This window comes from Narcine bancroftii, chromosome 5 (assembly GCF_036971445.1).
Source record: "Narcine bancroftii isolate sNarBan1 chromosome 5, sNarBan1.hap1, whole genome shotgun sequence".
NCBI lineage: Eukaryota > Metazoa > Chordata > Chondrichthyes > Torpediniformes > Narcinidae > Narcine > Narcine bancroftii.
This window is the reverse complement of record NC_091473.1, coordinates 21,666,724-21,688,769: the sequence shown is the minus strand read 5'-3', so window position 1 is coordinate 21,688,769 and position 22,046 is coordinate 21,666,724. Positions and strand designations below refer to the sequence as shown.

Genomic DNA, 22,046 nt, shown 5'->3' with positions numbered 1-22,046 from the left:
AATTGGCCATGCCTTGAAGTAATGGGTGGATTTTTAAGTTTTGAAATGCCTAATAAGAAAGCTAAAATTAGAGACAGCATGCAGCAGATCCAGAGGCTGACCAAGTTGACTAAAACCTCAGCCTCGCCTGATCCTGTCTCCCTGGGCAGACGAGAAAGAATAAGTAATTGACTTCAAACGGCTAAAGCTAGCAGTGCTGAGTGAACTTCATAAAGACATTGTGAAGACTATTAAAATGGAAATAAGAATATATATTGGAGAAGAACTGGCTGCCCTTAAATTGAGCTGCAGACTGTAAAGATGCAATTTGTGGCCGAGAAAGTATCCACAGACATCAGACTGAGAGAAATTAAAGATACTGCTGGGGAGATAGAATGTTCAATGTCAGGGTGTACTGATGATATCCGCTAAATACAATAGAACATTAAAGCTCTCACCACTGATATTATAAAACTGGAAAACAGATGTGAGGATTTGGAAGCGAGGTCCTGGAGAAATGACATCTGGATATTGGGATTTCCCGAAGGAATCAACAGCATGAATAAAAATGCTGCATCAGCTTTATTAAAAGAGGGGTTTGGTCTGTATAAAGAGCCACTGGTGGACTGAGCACACCAAACACTACAGCCGATACCATGCCAGGGAACACCGTGAGATGAAACTGAAGGGGATGACTATCTCAAGTTTTCTCCGATCTTACTGTGTAAGTAGCCTGGGCAACGTTCAACGATGTTAATTGGGAACTGCATACTCTACAGATCTGATACAGGTTAATCTACCAAGCCTGACCATGGATCACTTACGATGATGATGGATTTCCTCTTGGCTGAAGAAGCGAGAGTATATGTCAAGACATTGAAAAACAACTGATTAAACTGTGAGTGCAAGAATGTTACTTGTCGTTCTTATTTTTATCTGCAGTTACCAAACTTGTTAAGACAGTATTCCAAAGCTTATATAATATGGTATTACTACTGTTAAATTTATATGCAAATTTATTGGGCTGTAGGACATAGAGGTGATCGAAGTCCCTTGCAATGTGCCTGTAAACCTAATTCAAATTTCAAGGGGTGGGGGGAATCCACCTTGGCACTTACTCTCAATTTGGGCAGTACAGACCACAAAATCTAAACATATAATCCATTGAATCTGAGCACTCCTTGGTTATGATGTTTCCCTTTAAAAGTCTCAAGAAAATGAGGAGTTAGAAGCTGAAATGTCACTTGAACAGAAGGATGCTCAGACCCATGAAGTTGTCTTCTAGCACGAATAGTGTGAAGTTGTGGTAAATACACAAAAGTGCTGGAGAAACTCAGCAGGCCCTGCAGAGCCAATAGGAGGCAAAGATGTATAGCCAAAGTTTCGGGCTTGGGCCCTTCATCAAGGTATCAGCAAAAAGCAGACAGACAACTCAATTAAAAAGGTCAGGGGGAGGAGGGTAGAAGGGGCAGGGTGAAGAGCACAGGCCAACAGACAAGAGGCCATAGGGGAACAAGGATAGGAGAGCAGGAAAGAAAAGTGGAGAATTCAGCTGAGGCTGGGCGGGGTGGGGGGGGGGGTGGGGGGGGGAGTGGTTGTCTCTGTGAATGCAGACCTGAAGGAAAGGAGACAGAAGAGCATGGAAAAAGAGAGAGACAAGTGGTGGGGAGTTGGAGGAAAGAGATATGGGGATATAGAGAGCAAGAAACGGGTGGGCGAGGAGACATTGGAAACCAGAAAAGTTAATATTAATGCCTTTTGGTTGGAGGGTGCCAAGACAGAATATGAGGTTTTGTTCCTTCAATTTGCATGTGATTTCAGTTGGGCAGTACTTCACTAGTGAATCTGAAGCAGTCATCTACTCTGTATCCAGTGCTCCCACTGTGGCCTCCTGTACTAGAGACAGACTGGCAGATCACTTTGTTGAGCACCTTCACTCTATCTGCTATAATAGTGGGGATCTCCCAATGACAACCATTTTCAATCCCCCCCCCCCCAACCCACCCACCCATTTCCATTGCTGATAAGTCTGTTAATGGTATCGTGCATTACCCAACTGAGACCACCTGCAAATTTGAGGAACAACCCTTTCGAATTCTGTCTGAGCATCCTCCAACCAGATGACATTAACATTGACCTCTCCTGTTACTATTAAGCCCCACCCCCATCTCACTCACTCCCTGTCCCTATGTCTTCTTTCCTCTAGCTCCCATCCCTTGTTGCTCTCCCTTTCCCTCTGATTCCTTTCTTCCAGCTCTGGAAGCTATTCCCCCCACCCCCCCCATCAATTCTCAGCTTTTCTTTCCTGCCCTCCTATCCATGTCCTCTTGCCTGTTGGCCTGAGCTCTTCTCCTGCCTCTTCTTCCCTCCTCTTTCTACCTTTTGATTCAGGTGCCTTCCTGCTCTTTACTCATATCTTGATGAAGAGCTCAAGCCCAAAATATTGGTTGTGCATCTTTTCCTCCTAAGGATGCTGTGGGACCAACTGAATTTCCCCAGTACTTTTGTGTATTTACTTCCAACAAGAATTGTTGACGGTGAAAGCAGGAGTGGGGAAAAAAACATCCTCTGCAACTGCTGATTGATTTAATTGAAAGACAAAACTTGTGCTGTTTGCTCAGCGTGTGGATTTCAAATCGTGCAAATTCATTGATATAAATTCTGCACACACATACGAGGTTTACAGGATACAGCCTGCAGTATGATTGAACTTTTTATTGTAATAAATTTCCCAACAATTTATTACCTAATGCAGACTGTAATTCAAGTTATGGATGTACTGGCTGAAAGCAGCAATCTATTAGCGTCACTGCTGTGAGTCCATCTTCCTAGCTGGCAGTAAGACCATGTTATAAATGTTATATGTCTAATTTTTTTTAAAAAAAAACCTTCAATTCAAGAGGCATGAATATAACAGCAAGGTCAGTGGAAAAGTGCATGACTGAATGTAAAGGATGTTTTAGTAAAACACATTCCCTTTGAGACTGTGACTAATCATACTCTAATTCTTTGGCTTGGCTTCGCGGACGAAGATTTATGGAGGGGGTAAAAGTCCACGTCAGCTGCAGGCTCGTTTGTGGCTGACCAGTCCGATGTGGGACAGGCAGACGCGGTTGCAGCGGCTGCAGGGGGAAATTGGTTGGTTGGGGTTGGGTGTTGGGTTTTTCCTCCTTTGCCTTTTGTCAGTGAGGTGGGCTCTGCGGTCTTCTTCAAAGGAGGTTGATGCCCGCCAAATTGTGAGTCGCCAAGATGCACGGTTTGAGGCGATATCAGCCCACTGGCGGTGGTCAATGTGGCAGGCACCAAGAGATTTCTTTAGGCAGTCCTTGTACCTTTTCTTTGGTGCACCTCTGTCACGGTGGCCAGTGGAGAGCTCGCCATATAACACGATCTTGGGAAGGCGATGGTCCTCCATTCTGGAGACGTGACCCACCCAGCGCAGCTGGATCTTCAGCAGCGTGGACTCGATGCTGTCGACCTCTGCCATCTCGAGTACTTCGACGTTAGGGATGAAAGAGCTCCAATGGATGTTGAGGATGGAGCGGAGACAACGCTGGTGGAAGCGTTCTAGGAGCCGTAGGTGGTGCCGGTAGAGGACCCATGATTCGGAGTCGAACAGGAGTGTGGGTATGACAACGGCTCTGTATATGCTTATCTTTGTGAGGTTTTTCAGTTGGGTGTTTTTCCAGACTCTATTGTGTAGTCTTCCAAAGGCGCTATTTGCCTTGGCGAGTCTGTTGTCTATCTCATTGTTGATCCTTGCATCTGATGAAATGGTGCAGCCGAGATAGGTAAACTGGTTGACCGTTTTGAGTTTTGTGTGCCCGATGGAGATGTGGGGGGGCTGGTAGTCATGGTGGGGAGCTGGCTGATGGAGGACCTCAGTTTTCTTCAGGCTGACTTCCAGGCCAAACATTTTGGCAGTTTCCGCAAAACAGGACGTCAAGCGCTGAAGAGCTGGCTCTGAATGGGCAACTAAAGCGGCATCGTCTGCAAAGAGTAGTTCACGGACAAGTTGCTCTTGTGTCTTGGTGTGAGCTTGCAGGCGCCTCAGATTGAAGAGACTGCCATCCGTGCCATACTCTAATTAGTATATTGATAAAATGGAAGAGCAAGGGTAGCAGTCATTGATTATAATTCCTTCACCCTCTTCTTCATTATTTTGGGATTTGATGCACCTGAATCATTTGAGTGCCAATAAGGAAGGGCTTTTACTCAGTAAATGGTCAGTCTCTGTGACAACAATACCATGTTAAAGAGAATTCAGGACAAAAAAATAAGTGGAGATGAATGTTAGTTAGCAACTACTGGAGGATAAGATATGTATATGTTTAGAGTAATGCCATGTTTTATCTGGCATGGAATACAAAGACCCACTCGTATACAAACACTAGCCCAGAACTACCTGGAATTCGTCATCAGCATTTTCAATAACTTTCACAAACTCTGTACTCCTTCACATTCATTCTGATGGAAGAAAAAAGGATTAAAGCTGGAAATGTAATCAACAAGTCAACATTCTGAGACATTAATGTGTGGCAAGAATATAAGAAATAGGAGCCATCTGGCTTGTCAAGCCTGGTCCGCTATTCAATATGATGGCTGATCTGATGATAGGCTCATCTCCACTTACCTGTCTTTCCTTAACTGTAAAAATCTATCCAACCTTGTCTTAAATATATTTACTAAGGTAGACTTCACTACTTCAATGGGCAGCAGATTCCAGAGATTCACCACCCTCTGGGAAAAGCAGTTCCTTCTCATCTCCATCCTGAACTACTACCCTGAATCTTGAGGCTATGTCCCCTCGTTCTAGACTCCCCGACCAATGGAAACAACTTCCCTACCCCTGTCTTATCTAAGCCTTTCATAATTTTCTATGTTTCTTTCAGATCCACTCTCATTCTTTTAAGTTCCAGCGAATACTGCCCCAGACAACTCAGTCTCTGCTCATTGGCTAACCCCCTCATCTCTGAAATCAACGTGGTGAAAAATATGGTGGATACTCATTATTGTCTGCTGCCTTGGTGTTGCTCAAGACATAGATGGGAATCAAGGAATTATGGGGTAGAGCAAGAAATTGATGCCAAGTTTATTGATCAGCCATAATCTTATTGATTGGTGAAGTTGATGTGACGGGCTGAATTAATTACATTTTCTTCCTATGTTCTTGGTCTGTATAAGATATTTTCACTTCTCTCGCATTATAGTGTCTCTCTTTCTATTTGGTTGAAATGGGTGGATAATTGGGTTTGTGAAGTAAGGTTATAATTAGGATGATGCGCCAACAGAGGGATGTTTCCACCTCTATAGGTGGATGTACCCTTTGATTAAAGGTTAATTCATTGATTAAAGTTCCCACTCTGTATTGTGAGATTTGCATTTAATGTATAATCAGATCCCTCACAAAAGCATAAAACTGCAAACATACACACAAATATTTGTATAATTTTCCTGACATTCAGTGAAACCTTCTGATTTACTTCAGCAGTGGTGATCAAGTTTGTGTTACTCTCCTCAAAGTAATGACCTTGAAAAAGAAAAATCAAAAGGAAAAAGTTAATGTGACATTATAAAAGAGTAACCACCGTATTCATTTCTTCTCCGCTGGGACGGCACGGTTGGCATAGCAGTTAGCACAATGCCTTTTACAGCACCGGGACCATGGATACTAAGGAGTTTGTATGTTCTCCCTGTGTCTGCTTGGATTTTCCCTGGGGGCTCCAATTTCCTCCCACCGTTCGAAATGTACTGGTGGTGTAGGTTAATTGGTTGTAAATTGGGCAGCATGTATTTGTGGGCCAAAATTGCCTGTTACTGTGCTGTACGTCTAAATTAAATTAAAAAATTTAAAATGTAGTTTCTTTGCACACTTATTTCACAAGAAGAGCTCCTGGGTGGCCCATTGTTGGATATGCACGAATGCTCCATTCAAATTATAAAGCACTAGGTTATGTTGATGAGGATGATTCATCAATTGATTTAATAATGTCCTTATGAAGGATTGAGAAAGATTTAGGACACAGGAGAATGAGGGTCTATTTCTTTATTTTTACACTTTCACTCTCAAGTGACTAAACCATAATCACAGATTATTTCAAGAAAAAGAATCATCGTAACCCAGAAGCAAAGGTCAGTGGATGTGTATGGTATGCTTTCCTTCATCGATCAGGACGTTTAGTGGATGTGGAATGCTTGTCTTCATGAATCAGGACATTTAGTGGATGTGGAATGCTTGTCTTCATGAATCAGGACATTTAGTGGATGTGGAATGCTTGTCTTCATGAATCAGGACATTTAGTGGATGTGGAATGCTTGTCTTCATTAATCAGGACGTTTAGTGGATGTGGAATGCTTGTCTTCATGAATCAGGACATTTAGTGGATGTGGAATGCTTGTCTTCATGAATCAGGACATTTAGTGGATGTGGAATGCTTGTCTTCATGAATCAGGACGTTTAGTGGATGTGGAATGCTTGTCTTCATGAATCAGGACGTTTAGTGGATGTGGAATGCTTGTCTTCATGAATCAGGACGTTTAGTGGATGTGGAATGCTTGTCTTCATGAATCAGCACATTTAGTGGATTTGGAATGCTTGTCTTCATGAATCAGGACATTTAGTGGATGTGGAATGCTTGTCTTCATGAATCAGGACGTTTAGTGGATGTGGAATGCTTGTCTTCATGAATCAGGACATTTAGTGGATGTGGAATGCTTGTCTTTATGAATCAGGACATTTAGTGGATGTGGAATGCTTGTCTTCATGAATCAGGACATTTAGTGGATGTGGAATGCTTGTCTTCATGAATCAGGACATTTAGTGGATGTGGAATGCTTGTCTTCATGAATCAGGACGTTTAGTGGATGTGGAATGCTTGTCTTCATGAATCAGGACGTTTAGTGGATGTGGAATGCTTGTCTTCATGAATCAGGACATTTAGTGGATGTGGAATGCTTGTCTTCATGAATCAGGACATTTAGTGGATGTGGAATGCTTGTCTTCATGAATCAGGACGTTTAGTGGATGTGGAATGCTGGTCTTCATGAATCAGGACGTTTAATGGATGTGGAATGCTTGTCTTCATGAATCAGGACATTTAGTGGATGTGGAATGCTTGTCTTCATGAATCATGACGTTTAGTGAATGTGGAATGCTTGTCTTCATGAATCAGGACGTTTAGTGGATGTGGAATGCTTGTCTTCATGAATCAGGACATTTAGTGGATGTGGAATGCTTGTCTTCATGAATCAGGACATTTAGTGGATGTGGAATGCTTGTCTTCATGAATCAGGACGTTTAGTGGATGTGGAATGCTTGTCTTCATGAATCAGGACATTTAGTGGATGTGGAATGCTTGTCTTCATGAATCAGGACATTTAGTGGATGTGGAATGCTTGTCTTCATGAATCAGGACGTTTAGTGGATGTGGAATGCTTGTCATCATGAATCAGGACAATTAGTGGATGTGGAATGCTTGTCTTCATGAATCAGGATGTTTAGTGGATGTGGAATGCTTGTCTTCATGAATCAGGACATTTAGTGGATGTGGAATGCTTGTCTTCATGAATCAGGACATTTAGTGGATGTGGAATGCTTGTCTTCATGAATCAGGACGTTTAGTGGATGTGGAATGCTTGTGTTCATGAATCAGGACGTTTAGTGGATGTGGAATGCTTGTCTTCATGAATCAGGACATTTAGTGGATGTGCAATGCTTGTCTTCAAGAATCAGGACATTTAGTGGATGTGGAATGCTTTTCTTTATGAATCAGGACATTTAGTGGATGTGGAATGCTTGTCTTCATGAATCAGGACATTTAGTGGATGTGGAATGCTTGTCTTCATGAATCAGGACGTTTAGTGTATGTGGAATGCTTGTCTTCATGAATCAGGACGTTTAGTGGATGTGGAATGCTTGTCTTCTTGAATCAGGACATTTAGTGCATGTGGAATGCTCGACTTCATGAATCAGGACATTTAGTGGATGTGGAATGCTTGTCTTCATTAATCAGGACGTTTAGTGGATGTGGAATGCTTGTCTTCATGAATCAGGACGTTTAGTGGATGTGGAATGCTTGTCTTCATGAATCAGGACATTTAGTGGATGTGGAATGCTTGTCTACATGAATCAGGACGTTTAATGGATGTGGAATGCTCGTCTTCATGAATCAGGACATTTAGTGGATGTGGAATGCTTGTCTTCATGAATCAGGACGTTTAGTGAATGTGGAATGCTTGTCTTCATGAATCAGGACATTTAGTGGATGTGGAATGCTTGTCTTCATGAATCAGGACGTTTAGTGGATGTGGAATGCTTGTGTTCATGAATCAGGAGGTTTAGTGGATGTGGAATGCTTGTCTTCATGAATCAGGACATTTAGTGGATGTGGAATGCTTGTCTTCATGAATCAGGACGTTTAGTGGATGTGGAATGATTGTCTTCATGAATCAGGACATTTAGTGGATGTGGAATGCTTGTCTTCATGAATCATGACGTTTAGTGAATGTGGAATGCTTGTCTTCATGAATCAGGACATTTAGTGGATGTGGAATGCTTGTCTTCATGAATCAGGACGTTTAGTGGATGTGGAATGCTTGTGTTCATGAATCAGGACGTTTAGTGGATGTGGAATGCTTGTCTTCATGAATCAGGACATTCAGTGGATGTGGAATGCTTGTCTTCATGAATCAGGACGTTTAGTGGATGTGGAATGCTTGTCTTCATGAATCAGGACATTTAGTGGATGTGGAATGCTTGTCTTCATGAATCAGGACATTTAGTGGATGTGGAATGCTTGTCTTCATGAATCAGGACGTTTAGTGGATGTGGAATGCTTGTCATCATGAATCAGGACAATTAGTGGATGTGGAATGCTTGTCTTCATGAATCAGGACGTTTAGTGGATGTGGAATGCTGGTCTTCATGAATCAGGACGTTTAGTGGATGTGGAATGCTTGTCTTCATGAATCAGGACATTTAGTGGATGTGGAATGCTTGTCTTCATGAATCAGGACGTTTAGTGGATGTGGAATGCTTGTCTTCATGAATCAGGACGTTTAGTGGATGTGGAATGCTTGTCTTCATGAATCAGGACATTTAGTGGATGTGGAATGCTTGTCTTCAAGAATCAGGACGTTTAGTGGATGTGGAATGCTTTTCTTTATGAATCAGGACATTTAGTGGATGTGGAATGCTTGTCTTCATGAATCAGGACATTTAGTGGATGTGGAATGCTTGTCTTCATGAATCAGGACGTTTAGTGGATGTGGAATGCTTGTCTTCATGAATCAGGACGTTTAGTGGATGTGGAATGCTTGCCTTCATGAATCAGGACGTTTAGTGGATGTGGAATGCTTGTCTTCATGAATCAGGACGTTTAGTGGATGTGGAATGCTTGCCTTCATGAATCAGGACGTTTAGTGGATGTGGAATGCTTGTCTTCAAGAATCAGGACGTTTAGTGGATGTGGAATGCTTGTCTTCATGAATCAAGACATTTAGTGGATGTGGAATGCTTGTCTTCATGAATCAGGACATTTAGTGGATGTGGAATGCTTGTCTTCATGAATCAGGACATTTAGTGGATGTGGAATGCTTGTCTTCATGAATCAGGACATTTAGTGGATGTGGAATGCTTGTCTTCATGAATCAGGACATTTAGTGGATGTTGAATGCTTGTCTTCATGAATCAGGACATTTAGTGGATGTGGAATGCTTGTCTTCATGAATCAGGATGTTTAGTGGATGTGGAATGCTTGTCTTCATGAATCAGGACATTTAGTGGATGTGGAATGCTTGTCTTCATGAATCAGGACATTTAGTGGATGTGGAATGCTTGTCTTCATGAATCAGGACGTTTAGTGGATGTGGAATGCTTGTCTTCATGAATCAGGAGGTTTAGTGGATGTGGAATGCTTGTCTTCATGAATCAGGACATTTAGTGGATGTGGAATGCTTGTCTTCATGAATCAGGACGTTTAGTGGATGTGGAATGCTTGTCTTCATGAATCAGGACATTTAGTGGATGTGGAATGCTTGTCTTCATGAATCATGACGTTTAGTGAATGTGGAATGCTTGTCTTCATGAATCAGGACATTTAGTGGATGTGGAATGCTTGTCTTCATGAATCAGGACGTTTAGTGGATGTGGAATGCTTGTGTTCATGAATCAGGACGTTTAGTGGATGTGGAATGCTTGTCTTCATGAATCAGGACATTTAGTGGATGTGGAATGCTTGTCTTCATGAATCAGGACGTTTAGTGGATGTGGAATGCTTGTCTTCATGAATCAGGACATTTAGTGGATGTGGAATGCTTGTCTTCATGAATCAGGACATTTAGTGGATGTGGAATGCTTGTCTTCATGAATCAGGACGTTTAGTGGATGTGGAATGCTTGTCATCATGAATCAGGACAATTAGTGGATGTGGAATGCTTGTCTTCATGAATCAGGACGTTTAGTGGATGTGGAATGCTGGTCTTCATGAATCAGGACGTTTAGTGGATGTGGAATGCTTGTCTTCATGAAACAGGACATTTAGTGGATGTGGAATGCTTGTCTTCATGAATCAGGACGTTTAGTGGATGTGGAATGCTTGTCTTCATGAATCAGGACGTTTAGTGGATGTGGAATGCTTGTCTTCATGAATCAGGACATTTAGTGGATGTGGAATGCTTGTCTTCAAGAATCAGGACGTTTAGTGGATGTGGAATGCTTTTCTTTATGAATCAGGACATTTAGTGGATGTGGAATGCTTGTCTTCATGAATCAGGACATTTAGTGGATGTGGAATGCTTGTCTTCATGAATCAGGACGTTTAGTGGATGTGGAATGCTTGTCTTCATGAATCAGGACGTTTAGTGGATGTGGAATGCTTGCCTTCATGAATCAGGACGTTTAGTGGATGTGGAATGCTTGTCTTCATGAATCAGGACGTTTAGTGGATGTGGAATGCTTGCCTTCATGAATCAGGACGTTTAGTGGATGTGGAATGCTTGTCTTCAAGAATCAGGACGTTTAGTGGATGTGGAATGCTTGTCTTCATGAATCAAGACATTTAGTGGATGTGGAATGCTTGTCTTCATGAATCAGGACATTTAGTGGATGTGGAATGCTTGTCTTCATGAATCAGGACATTTAGTGGATGTGGAATGCTTGTCTTCATGAATCAGGACATTTAGTGGATGTGGAATGCTTGTCTTCATGAATCAGGACATTTAGTGGATGTTGAATGCTTGTCTTCATGAATCAGGACATTTAGTGGATGTGGAATGCTTGTCTTCATGAATCAGGATGTTTAGTGGATGTGGAATGCTTGTCTTCATGAATCAGGACATTTAGTGGATGTGGAATGCTTGTCTTCATGAATCAGGACATTTAGTGGATGTGGAATGCTTGTCTTCATGAATCAGGACGTTTAGTGGATGTGGAATGCTTGTCTTCATGAATCAGGACATTTAGTGGATGTGGAATGCTTGTCTTCATGAATCAGGACGTTTAGTGGATGTGGAATGCTTGTCTTCATGAATCAGGACGTTTAGTGGATGTGGAATGCTTGTCTTCATGAATCAGGACGTTTAGTGGATGTGGAATGCTTGTCTTCATGAATCAGGACGTTTAGTGGATGTGGAATGCTTGTCTTCATGAATCAGGACATTTAGTGGATGTGGAATGCTTGTCTTCATGAATCAGGACATTTAGTGGATGTGGAATGCTTGTCTTCATGAATCAGGACGTTTAGTGGATGTGGAATGCTTGTCTTTATGAATCAGGACATTTAGTGGATGTGGAATGCTTGTCTTCATGAATCAGGACATTTAGTGGATGTGGAATGCTTCTCTTCATGAATCAGGACGTTTAGTGGATGTGGAATGCTTGTCTTCATGAATCAGGACGTTTAGTGGATGTGGAATGCTTGTCTTCATGAATCAGGACATTTAGTGGATGTGGAATGCTTGTCTTCATGAATCAGGACATTTAGTGGATGTGGAATGCTTGTGTTCATTAATCAGGACGTTTAGTGGATGTGGAATGCTTGTCTTCATGAATCAGGACGTTTAGTGGATGTGGAATGCTTGTCTTCATGAATCAGGACATTTAGTGGATGTAGAATGCTTGTCTACATGAATCAGGACATTTAGTGGATGTGGAATGCTTGTCTTCATGAATCAGGACGTTTAGTGGATGTGGAATGCTTGTCCTCATGAATCAGGACATTTAGTGGATGTGGAATGCTTGTCTTCATGAATCAGGACGTTTAGTGGATGTGGAATGCTTGTCTTCATGAATCAGGACATTTAGTGGATGTGGAATGCTTGTCTTCATGAATCAGGACGTTTAGTGGATGTGGAATGCTTGTCTTCATGAATCAGGACATTTAGTGGATGTGGAATGCTTGTCTTCATGATTCAGGACATTTAGTGGATGTGGAATGCTTGTCTTCATGAATCAGGACGTTTAGTGCATGTGGAATGCTTGTCTTTATGAATCAGGACATTTAGTGGATGTGGAATGCTTGTCTTCATGAATCAGGACGTTTAGTGGATGTGGAATGCTTGTCTCCATGAATCAGGACATTTAGTGGATGTGGAATGCTTGTCTTTATGAATCAGGACATTTAGTGGATGTGGAATGCTTGTCTTCATGAATCAGGACATTTAGTGGATGTGGAATGCTTGTCTTCATGAATCAGGACATTTAGTGGATGTGGAATGCTTGTCTTCATGAATCAGGACATTTAGTGGATGTGGAATGCTTGTCTTCATGAATCAGGACATTTAGTGTATGTGGAATGCTTGTCTTCATGAATCAGGACGTTTAGTGGATGTGGAATGCTTGTCTTCATGAATCAGGACGTTTAGTGGATGTGGAATGCTTGTCTTCATGAATCAGGACGTTTAGTGGATGTGGAATGCTTGTCTTCATGAATCAGGACATTTAATGCATGTGGAATGCTTGTCTTCATGAATCAGGACATTTATTGGATGTGGAATGCTTGTCTTCATGAATCAGGACGTTTAGTGGATGTGGAATGCTTGTCTTCATGAATCAGGACATTTAGTGGATGTGGAATGCTTGTCTTCATGAATCAGGACATTTAGTGGATGTGGAATGCTTTTCTTCATGAATCAGGACGTTTAGTGGATGTGGAATGCTTGTCTTCATGAATCAGGACATTTAGTGGATGTGGAATGCTTGTCTACATGAATCAGGACATTTAGTGGATGTGGAATGCTTGTCTTCATGAATCAGGACGTTTAGTGGATGTGGAATGCTTGTCTTCATGAATCAGGACATTTAGTGGATGTGGAATGCTTGTCTTCATGAATCAGGACGTTTAGTGGATGTGGAATGCTTGTCCTCATGAATCAGGACATTTAGTGGATGTGGAATGCTTGTCCTCATGAATCAGGACATTTAGTGGATGTGGAATGCTTGTCTTCATGAATCAGGACGTTTAGTGGATGTGGAATGCTTGTCCTCATGAATCAGGACATTTAGTGGATGTGGAATGCTTGTCTTCATGAATCAGGACGTTTAGTGGATGTGGAATGCTTGTCTTCATGAATCAGGACATTTAGTGGATGTGGAATGCTTGTCTTCATGAATCAGGACGTTTAGTGGATGTGGAATGCTTGTCTTCATGAATCAGGACATTTAGTGGATGTGGAATGCTTGTCTTCATGATTCAGGACATTTAGTGGATGTGGAATGCTTGTCTTCATGAATCAGGACGTTTAGTGCATGTGGAATGCTTGTCTTCATGAATCAGGACATTTAGTGGATGTGGAATGCTTGTCTTCATGAATCAGGACGTTTAGTGGATGTGGAATGCTTGTCTTCATGAATCAGGACATTTAGTGGATGTGGAATGCTTGTCTTTATGAATCAGGACATTTAGTGGATGTGGAATGCTTGTCTTCATGAATCAGGACATTTAGTGGATGTGGAATGCTTGTCTTCATGAATCAGGACATTTAGTGGATGTGGAATGCTTGTCTTCATGAATCAGGACATTTAGTGGATGTGGAATGCTTGTCTTCATGAATCAGGACATTTAGTGTATGTGGAATGCTTGTCTTCATGAATCAGGACATTTAGTGGATGTGGAATGCTTGTCTTCATGAATCAGGACGTTTAGTGGATGTGGAATGCTTGTCTTCATGAATCAGGACGTTTAGTGGATGTGGAATGCTTGTCTTCATGAATCAGGACATTTAGTGGATGTGGAATGCTTGTCTTCATGAATCAGGACGTTTAGTGGATGTGGAATGCTTGTCTTCATGAATCAGGACGTTTAGTGGATGTGGAGTGCTTGTCTTCATGAATCAGGACGTTTAGTGGATGTGGAATGCTTGTCTTCATGAATCAGGACATTTAGTAGATGTGGAATGCTTGTCTTCATGAATCAGGACGTTTAGTGGATGTGGAATGCTTGCCTTCATGAATCAGGACGTTTAGTGGATGTGGAATGCTTGTCTTCATGAATCAGGACGTTTAGTGGATGTGGAATGCTTGCCTTCATGAATCAGGACGTTTAGTGGATGTGGAATGCTTGTCTTCATGAATCAGGACGTTTAGTGGATGTGGAATGCTTGTTTTCATGAATCAGGACATTTAGTGGATGTGGAATGCTTGTCTTCATGAATCAGGACATTTAGTGGATGTGGAATGCTTGTCTTCATGAATCAGGACATTTAGTGGATGTGGAATGCTTGTCTTCATGAATCAGGACATTTAGTGGATGTGGAATGCTTGTCTTCATGAATCAGGACATTTAGTGGATGTGGAATGCTTGTCTTCATGAATCAGGACATTTAGTGGATGTGGAATGCTTGTCTTCATGAATCAGGACATTTAGTGGATGTGGAATGCTTGTCTTCATGAATCAGGACATTTAGTGGATGTGGAATGCTTGTCTTCATGAATCAGGACGTTTAGTGGATGTGGAATGCTTGTCTTCATGAATCAGGACGTTTAGTGGATGTGGAATGCTTGTCTTCATGAATCAGGACATTTAGTGGATGTGGAATGCTTGTCTTCATGAATCAGGACGTTTAGTGGATGTGGAATGCTTGTCTTCATGAATCAGGACGTTTAGTGGATGTGGAGTGCTTGTCTTCATGAATCAGGACGTTTAGTGGATGTGGAATGCTTGTCTTCATGAATCAGGACATTTAGTAGATGTGGAATGCTTGTCTTCATGAATCAGGACGTTTAATGGATGTGGAATGCTTGCCTTCATGAATCAGGACGTTTAGTGGATGTGGAATGCTTGTCTTCATGAATCAGGACGTTTAGTGGATGTGGAATGCTTGCCTTCATGAATCAGGACGTTTAGTGGATGTGGAATGCTTGTCTTCATGAATCAGGACGTTTAGTGGATGTGGAATGCTTGTTTTCATGAATCAGGACATTTAGTGGATGTGGAATGCTTGTCTTCATGAATCAGGACATTTAGTGGATGTGGAATGCTTGTCTTCATGAATCAGGACATTTAGTGGATGTGGAATGCTTGTCTTCATGAATCAGGACATTTAGTGGATGTGGAATGCTTGTCTTCATGAATCAGGACATTTAGTGGATGTGGAATGCTTGTCTTCATGAATCAGGACATTTAGTGGATGTGGAATGCTTGTCTTCATGAATCAGGACATTTAGTGGATGTGGAATGCTTGTCTTCATGAATCAGGACGGTTAGTGGATGTGGAATGCTTGTCTTCATGAATCAGGACATTTAGTGGATGTGGAATGCTTGTCTTCATGAATCAGGACATTTAGTGGATGTGGAATGCTTGTCTTCATGAATCAGGACATTTAGTGGATGTGGAATGCTTGTCTTCATGAATCAGGACGTTTAGTGGATGTGGAATGCTTGTCTTCATGAATCAGGACATTTAGTGGATGTGGAATGCTTGTCTACATGAATCAGGACATTTAGTGGATGTGGAATGCTTGTCTTCATGAATCAGGACGTTTAGTGGATGTGGAATGCTTGTCTTCATGAATCAGGACATTTAGTGGATGTGGAATGCTTGCCTTCATTGGTTGGGAAATTGAGTACAAGAGTAAGTAAGTCAAATGTAGCTTTGGTTCAGCCGCACTTGGAACTCTGTGTGCAATGCTGGTCACCTCATTATCAAAAGGATGTGGAAGCTGAGGGACAAGATGCTGCCTGGATTAGAGGATATGAGCTACACGCAGAGTTTGGACAAACTTGGGTTGTTTTCTCTGGAGTGTCTTGATAGAAGTTTATAAAATTATGAGTAATGGATCAAGTGGATAGCAGTATCTTTTCTCATGGAGAAGCTATCCATTGTTAGGCATGCAATTAAGATGGAGATTTTAATAGTGATGTATGGGGGCAAGTGTTTCTCCACAGTGAGTGGTTGATGTCTAGAATGGGATGGTTGAGAAAAAGATAAGAGAGTTGATAAATACACATAAATATACAGGAAATTGAGGGATGTGCATCATGTGCGAACAGCAGAGATTTAATTTGACATAATGATCAGTATAAACATCATGAGTGGAAGGGATTGTTCCTGTGTTGTACTATTCTATATTCTGCAAGATAAATTAAAACTTCCTTATCATACGCTGACATTACAAAATTTAAGACCTGGATCTAGAAATAAATTTTCTGAAATCTATAATGTGTATTAAAAAAAACCCCACACATTTTACAAAATCATTATCCTTTATTTAAAGAACATTGAAGTTAAATCAGATGGCTTGCATTTGAAAGCCAAACAATTGGGTTTCAGAAATACCCAGGAATTCTTGAATCAACTAAATTAATAAATGTAAACAGTTGCTTTTTTCCCCTCATGGTATTGGTTAAAAGCCCTTTAATTTTCTTGTGATAATTCTCCTATCAGTTGGGTGAACTGATGGTTTACATACAAAGCAACTGATATGATACATACATGCCTGTTATTATTCCATTTGTAACTAATAACGTTTCTGCAAGTCAGTAGTTTTCCGTTGAATGTGTAAAATGATTCTGTGTATTGGTTGGGAAGAGTTTCTACTTGAGCATTCATCCCAGGGAACTGAATATACAATGTCTCCAAATGGGATTAACTTCTGATCATCCACCAAATGGCATTCATTGCTGATCATCCACCACTGTTTTTACTCACCTGCCCCTTAATTATACCTGTGACTTCAGATTGAGCTGTGCTGTGCACAAGTTTCCATTCGGATTTCCAGAGGCCATTCCTGAATTTGAAATAGAATTATTTTACTATGCATGAAAGGATGTGCTACAAAAATTTACGACACTGTTCTAACAAACTTGCTGAATACAATTTTTCAGTGAATAGTGACTTAATTGACTTAATGAGTGACTTTGATTTTTGAGTTGAAAGAATAATAATTGGAAAGCTTGAACTCTACATATAATTCAATTTTAATATAGATCTAAATTCTTCTTCAAGAACTTTGAGTCATGAAAAATGGTTCAGATCCAGTACATTCACTGACCATTTCTACGCGTGGATGTGGTCTGGACTGTTGAGTTCCTCTAGTAGTTCATAATGTTACTAGATTAATTCAGATGTCTGATAACGAAGGGAAAGAAATTGTCCTTGGATCTGCTGACGTCAGAAATCTCTTCTATATTGGAAAGAACAAGCTATTATCCCAATTGCAAACTATACAAAAATGAATCAGAGTCTTGCTGTTATATTTAACTATGAGGTGAGTTTTGGATCTTGTCTGCCTTGTCAGCAAGTTTGCCTATTTGTTATTCTGAAATGTTGCCTGGTTCTGCCTTTGCTTCAGCTGATTTGCAGCAGAAACCTTCACACGTGCCTTTATTATCTTGAGAGCGGCCTTCTCTAGCACAATCCTGTGTGGCCTCCTCTGTTCTGCCACAATCTTCCAAAAAAATAAGGTACATGCCTTAATTTTCACTACCCTGATCACCCGATCCTTTACATTGGTTCCCCTCTCAACAAAGCTTCAATTTTAAAATTCCCTTCTTGATTTCAAATCTCTCCAGTTTCTTTGCAGTCTCCTCCAGCACATAGAGATATTGGTGCATTTTAAAACTTGCTTTCTTGTTTATCTCTGCATTTATAGTGCCAGCATTGGCAAGTTATTTCTTTATGCTATCAATTTTGTGCTATATTATGTGTTATATTTCCAGGATGTGGGAGGAAATCAGAGCATTCACAGAAGAAAACCACACTGTCACAAAGGGAACATGCAAACTCCACACAAAAGTGCTCCAGAGGTCAGGATCGAACCTCTGTTGCTGGATCTGAGAGACATTGGCTCTGCTAGTTTAGCAATCTGAGTGTTGATGCTATATGAGAAGGAACAGACAATGGAGTAAATTGCCCATTCCTTATTGCCCTTGAAAAGGTGTTGATAGCTGCCTTCTTGACGCATTGCAGTAATTGTGGTGATGTTTGAGAGGGAGATCCAGGATTTTGACCCATCCTCTGAAGGAAAGGCAATATATTTCCAAGTCAAGATTCTATATGTCTTGAAGGGGAACTTCCAGATGTTTTTACTAGCATTCTCCTTGCTGGTTGAGGTCATCAGCTTGCTCGCCCTTTCTTTCCCCTCCCCCTTTCCAGTTTTTCCAGTTCTCCCCTCCCTTTCCCCTCCAACTTCTTCCCCCCCCCCCCCCAATTGGTGCTGTCCCCTCCCTCCTTCTCCACCGATCATCTCCTGCCTTTACCAACATCCACCCCCCTCCCATCTTTTTGTTTGGACGCCTGCCAACATTCTCGCAAACCTTGATGAAGGGCTGAAGTCCAAGATGCCGGTTATGTATTTTTACCTTTGCTACATAACACACAAAGATCAGCATGTACAGAGCCATTGACATACCCACGCTCCTGTTTGACTCCGAATCATGGGCCCTCTACCGGCATCACCTACGGCTCCTAGAACGCTTCCATCAGCGCTGTCTCCGCTCCATCCTCAACATTCATTGGAATGACTTCATCACCAACATCGAAGTACTCGAGCTGGCAGAGTCTGCAAGCATCGAATCCATGCTGCTGAAGACCCAACTGCGCTGGGTGGGTCACATCTCCAGAATGGAGGACCATCGCCTTCCCAAGATCGTGTTCTATGGTGAGCTCTCCACTGGCCACCGAGACAGAGGTGCACCAAAGAAGAGGTACAAGGACTGCTTAAAGAAATCTCTTGGTGCCTGCCACATTGACCACCACCAGTGGGCTTATATCGCCTCCAACCGTGCATCTTGGCACCTCACAGTTCGGCGGGCAGCAACCTCCTTTGAAGAAGACCGCAGAGCCCACCTCACTGACAAAAGACAAAGGAGGAAAAACCCAACACCCAACCCCAACCAACCAATTTTCCCTTGCAACCACTGCAACCATGCCTGCCTGTCCTGCATCAGACTTGTCAGTCACCAACGAGCCTGCAGCAGACGTGGACATACCCCTCCATAAATCTTCGTCCGCGAAGCCAAGCCAAAGAAAGAAAGAAAGAAGAAACATAAAGTACATTGTTTAACCAGCTGAGTTTCTTCAGCATTTTATGTTTTTACTTCAACCATATTGTCTACAGGTTTTCACGATTTACATCAGTTTGGGAGGTGCTGTCTAATGAGCCTGAGTGAGTTGCTGCAGTGCATTCTGTACATCAGCCATTTTCAGTGGGGGCCACAGCACATTTACAGATGGAAATCATAAAATGTTTTTTTTATGTAGTCAGGAGAGAAGTATAAAAGAAATCAACTAAACTTGACTGCTTCACAGGGAAAAAGGAGCCATAAACTTTGAGCAGAGCCAAACAAAAGGTTGAGAATGGGTGATGTAGAAGAACATTAAACTCCTGCCACTGTGCGGCAGAGGTGAAATGATTGAATGGTTGTGGATGGGGTATCTATTGTGGATCTTAAGTGGATCATACAAAACTTGAAGGAATGAGACATGCTGATGCTGTAATATAAATGTCACCAGAACTCATTCTGCTCAAATTTATGAGATTCAATGCAGGCAGTAATAATTTGCTGGTTCCTGTAAGTCTTGCTGTATACCTATTTAAAAAAAAAATTGATCATCTTCCAGCAGGTGCAAGTTTGAGAGGTCTTTGTTGTTGGTAAATCTGCAGATGCTGGAGTCTAGTGCAGTGCACAAAAGTGTTGGAGTAATTCAGCAGGTTATGCAGCATCCAATGGATGTAAAAGGTCGCAGAGGTTTCGGGCATGAGTTCTCCTTCAAGACTGCCAAAAATAAGATGCTTGGGCGGAGGGGTGAGTGGTGAAGGGGGAAGAGCACAGGCTAGGAGGTAATAGTTCCTTTTAAGGTAGGAGGGTAGAAGAGATCAAAGCTCTTTTCTCTTGCCCATTAGCATGTTTTCTTCCCCCTTTTCCTCCACCATCCCATTTTTTAAATATTGAAGCATCTCCCTGATTTCAGTGGCAACAAAGATGTTCCCTCTTGAACACTTTGAGATGTATTTTATGGATTTTAGGCTACTGAACACAAAAATCACCTTAACATTTTTCTATTCTGTATTTTTTTTTAGATATAACCTATTTTTGTGATTTCCTATCATATTTAAAGTCTACTTCAAGCATACGAAAGCATGAAGTGCAGCATTCATGATTTTGTCTGCATTTGCACTTGGGTTTCTTCCTTGCTGATCTTGGTGCAGTGAGTGATGAACATGGTGAAAGGTTTCACCAGGATATTGCGACCGTGGAAAAGTGGTTTCAGGGCAAATGGAATCCATCAATGCTGGCTGACTATTGTTGGACACTGACACGATAGTTGTAAGATACTGAGTACAAATGAAAATTAGCGGCAAACATTTTTATATCAGTTAAACATGCAAATAGTCAGTATCAATAAAAGTTATTGTGATGTTTCTCCAACTTCCCATGTGATTCAGCAAATCTGAAATTCCGTTCAGCTTGACGTCGTCTATCATATCACCCACATTTTTTTCAGGAAGCAAACTATTTGTCGGAAAAAAATTGTCCAGTGTTTTTAGCACTCTGAAGAACTCCAGCCTGAAACATTAACTGCTTTTTATTTTCTATGGATGCTGCATGACCTGCTGAGTTTCTCCAGTACTTTTGGGTACCACATAGAATTGAATGCCTCTCTTTGAAACCTCAGCTGTTTATTGAACCACATAAATCAGGAAGAATGGCGAAAATGATATTGAGTACAATGACCTCAACCAAATGCTTCTTTAGTTTGCGTGGGTACCCCTGGGCCAGAGGTGGGAAGATATCAAATTCCATTCAACAAAGTTTCTCCTATTCAAGCAAATGGAAAGCTTGCTGAGAAGGGGTGAAAGGTAGAAAAAAAATTGTAGGAGAAACCAAACAGCAAAAGACTTGACTATACGATAAGATAAAAAATGAAAAATAATCACTAATGAGGAACTTGAGAACTATTTTCCCTCGTGAATGGCAAGTCTGAGGAAGTTGCTGCCTATGGAGACCTTGAGTTGAAGGTCTGTGGTGTCTTTAAGGGAAGCTGCATAAATACATAAAAGTAGGAAGGATGAGAATTTTGAGTGAAGAAAGGTTGTGTGGCACTGCAGCTTATGTTGACAAGCAAAAACAGAATAAATCTGACTTGATAAGCTTAATTTTTTGAAGTGCACACATTGTGTTATGTTATTTTTGCCCTGGAAACTGATTGCTGAAGAAATTTGTGGATTGTAACACAATTATTAATACTTCAGTTTGTGAAAAGTTACATGGGGCAAATTTGAATGCTGATCTCATAATTGTTAACATGGTTCATCCAGCTTTTATAAGGCTGAGTTGATTGTCACTGGGAAATATAAACTGAGTCAGTGATCTATGATAATTGATTTATTTGATATTTTAGTCATTTTTTGAAATTAACCCAAGGTCAGATACTTTCTGATTGGACATGTTCATACCATACAGACTTGCAACAAAAGCAGTCATTGCTAATTTTGCCTCATGATTCTTTGAGAGGGAAACTCTACAAGTATATTATGGGTACTGTACTTTGTTTCAAGTGGAAAATGTTTGGGATGAGTCAACAAATGGCTCCTTTATTCTTAAATGGTCTAAAAGCAACACTGCAAG

At 41.3% G+C, this 22,046-nt stretch overlaps 1 long non-coding RNA gene across 5 annotated transcripts in view; it reads left to right on the top strand.

The window, feature by feature from the left end:
• Positions 1-22,046, top strand: part of LOC138762637 (uncharacterized) — a 130,075-nt gene that overhangs the window by 40,009 nt on the left and 68,020 nt on the right. For 3 of the 5 annotated variants that reach the window (XR_011357004.1, XR_011357002.1, XR_011357005.1), the window contains exon 3: positions 759-877. The exons of the other annotated variants lie outside the window; for them this stretch is intronic. This is a non-coding gene — a long non-coding RNA (uncharacterized lncRNA). The remainder of the gene's footprint in view (positions 1-758; positions 878-22,046) is intronic. 5 annotated transcript variants of the gene reach the window in all.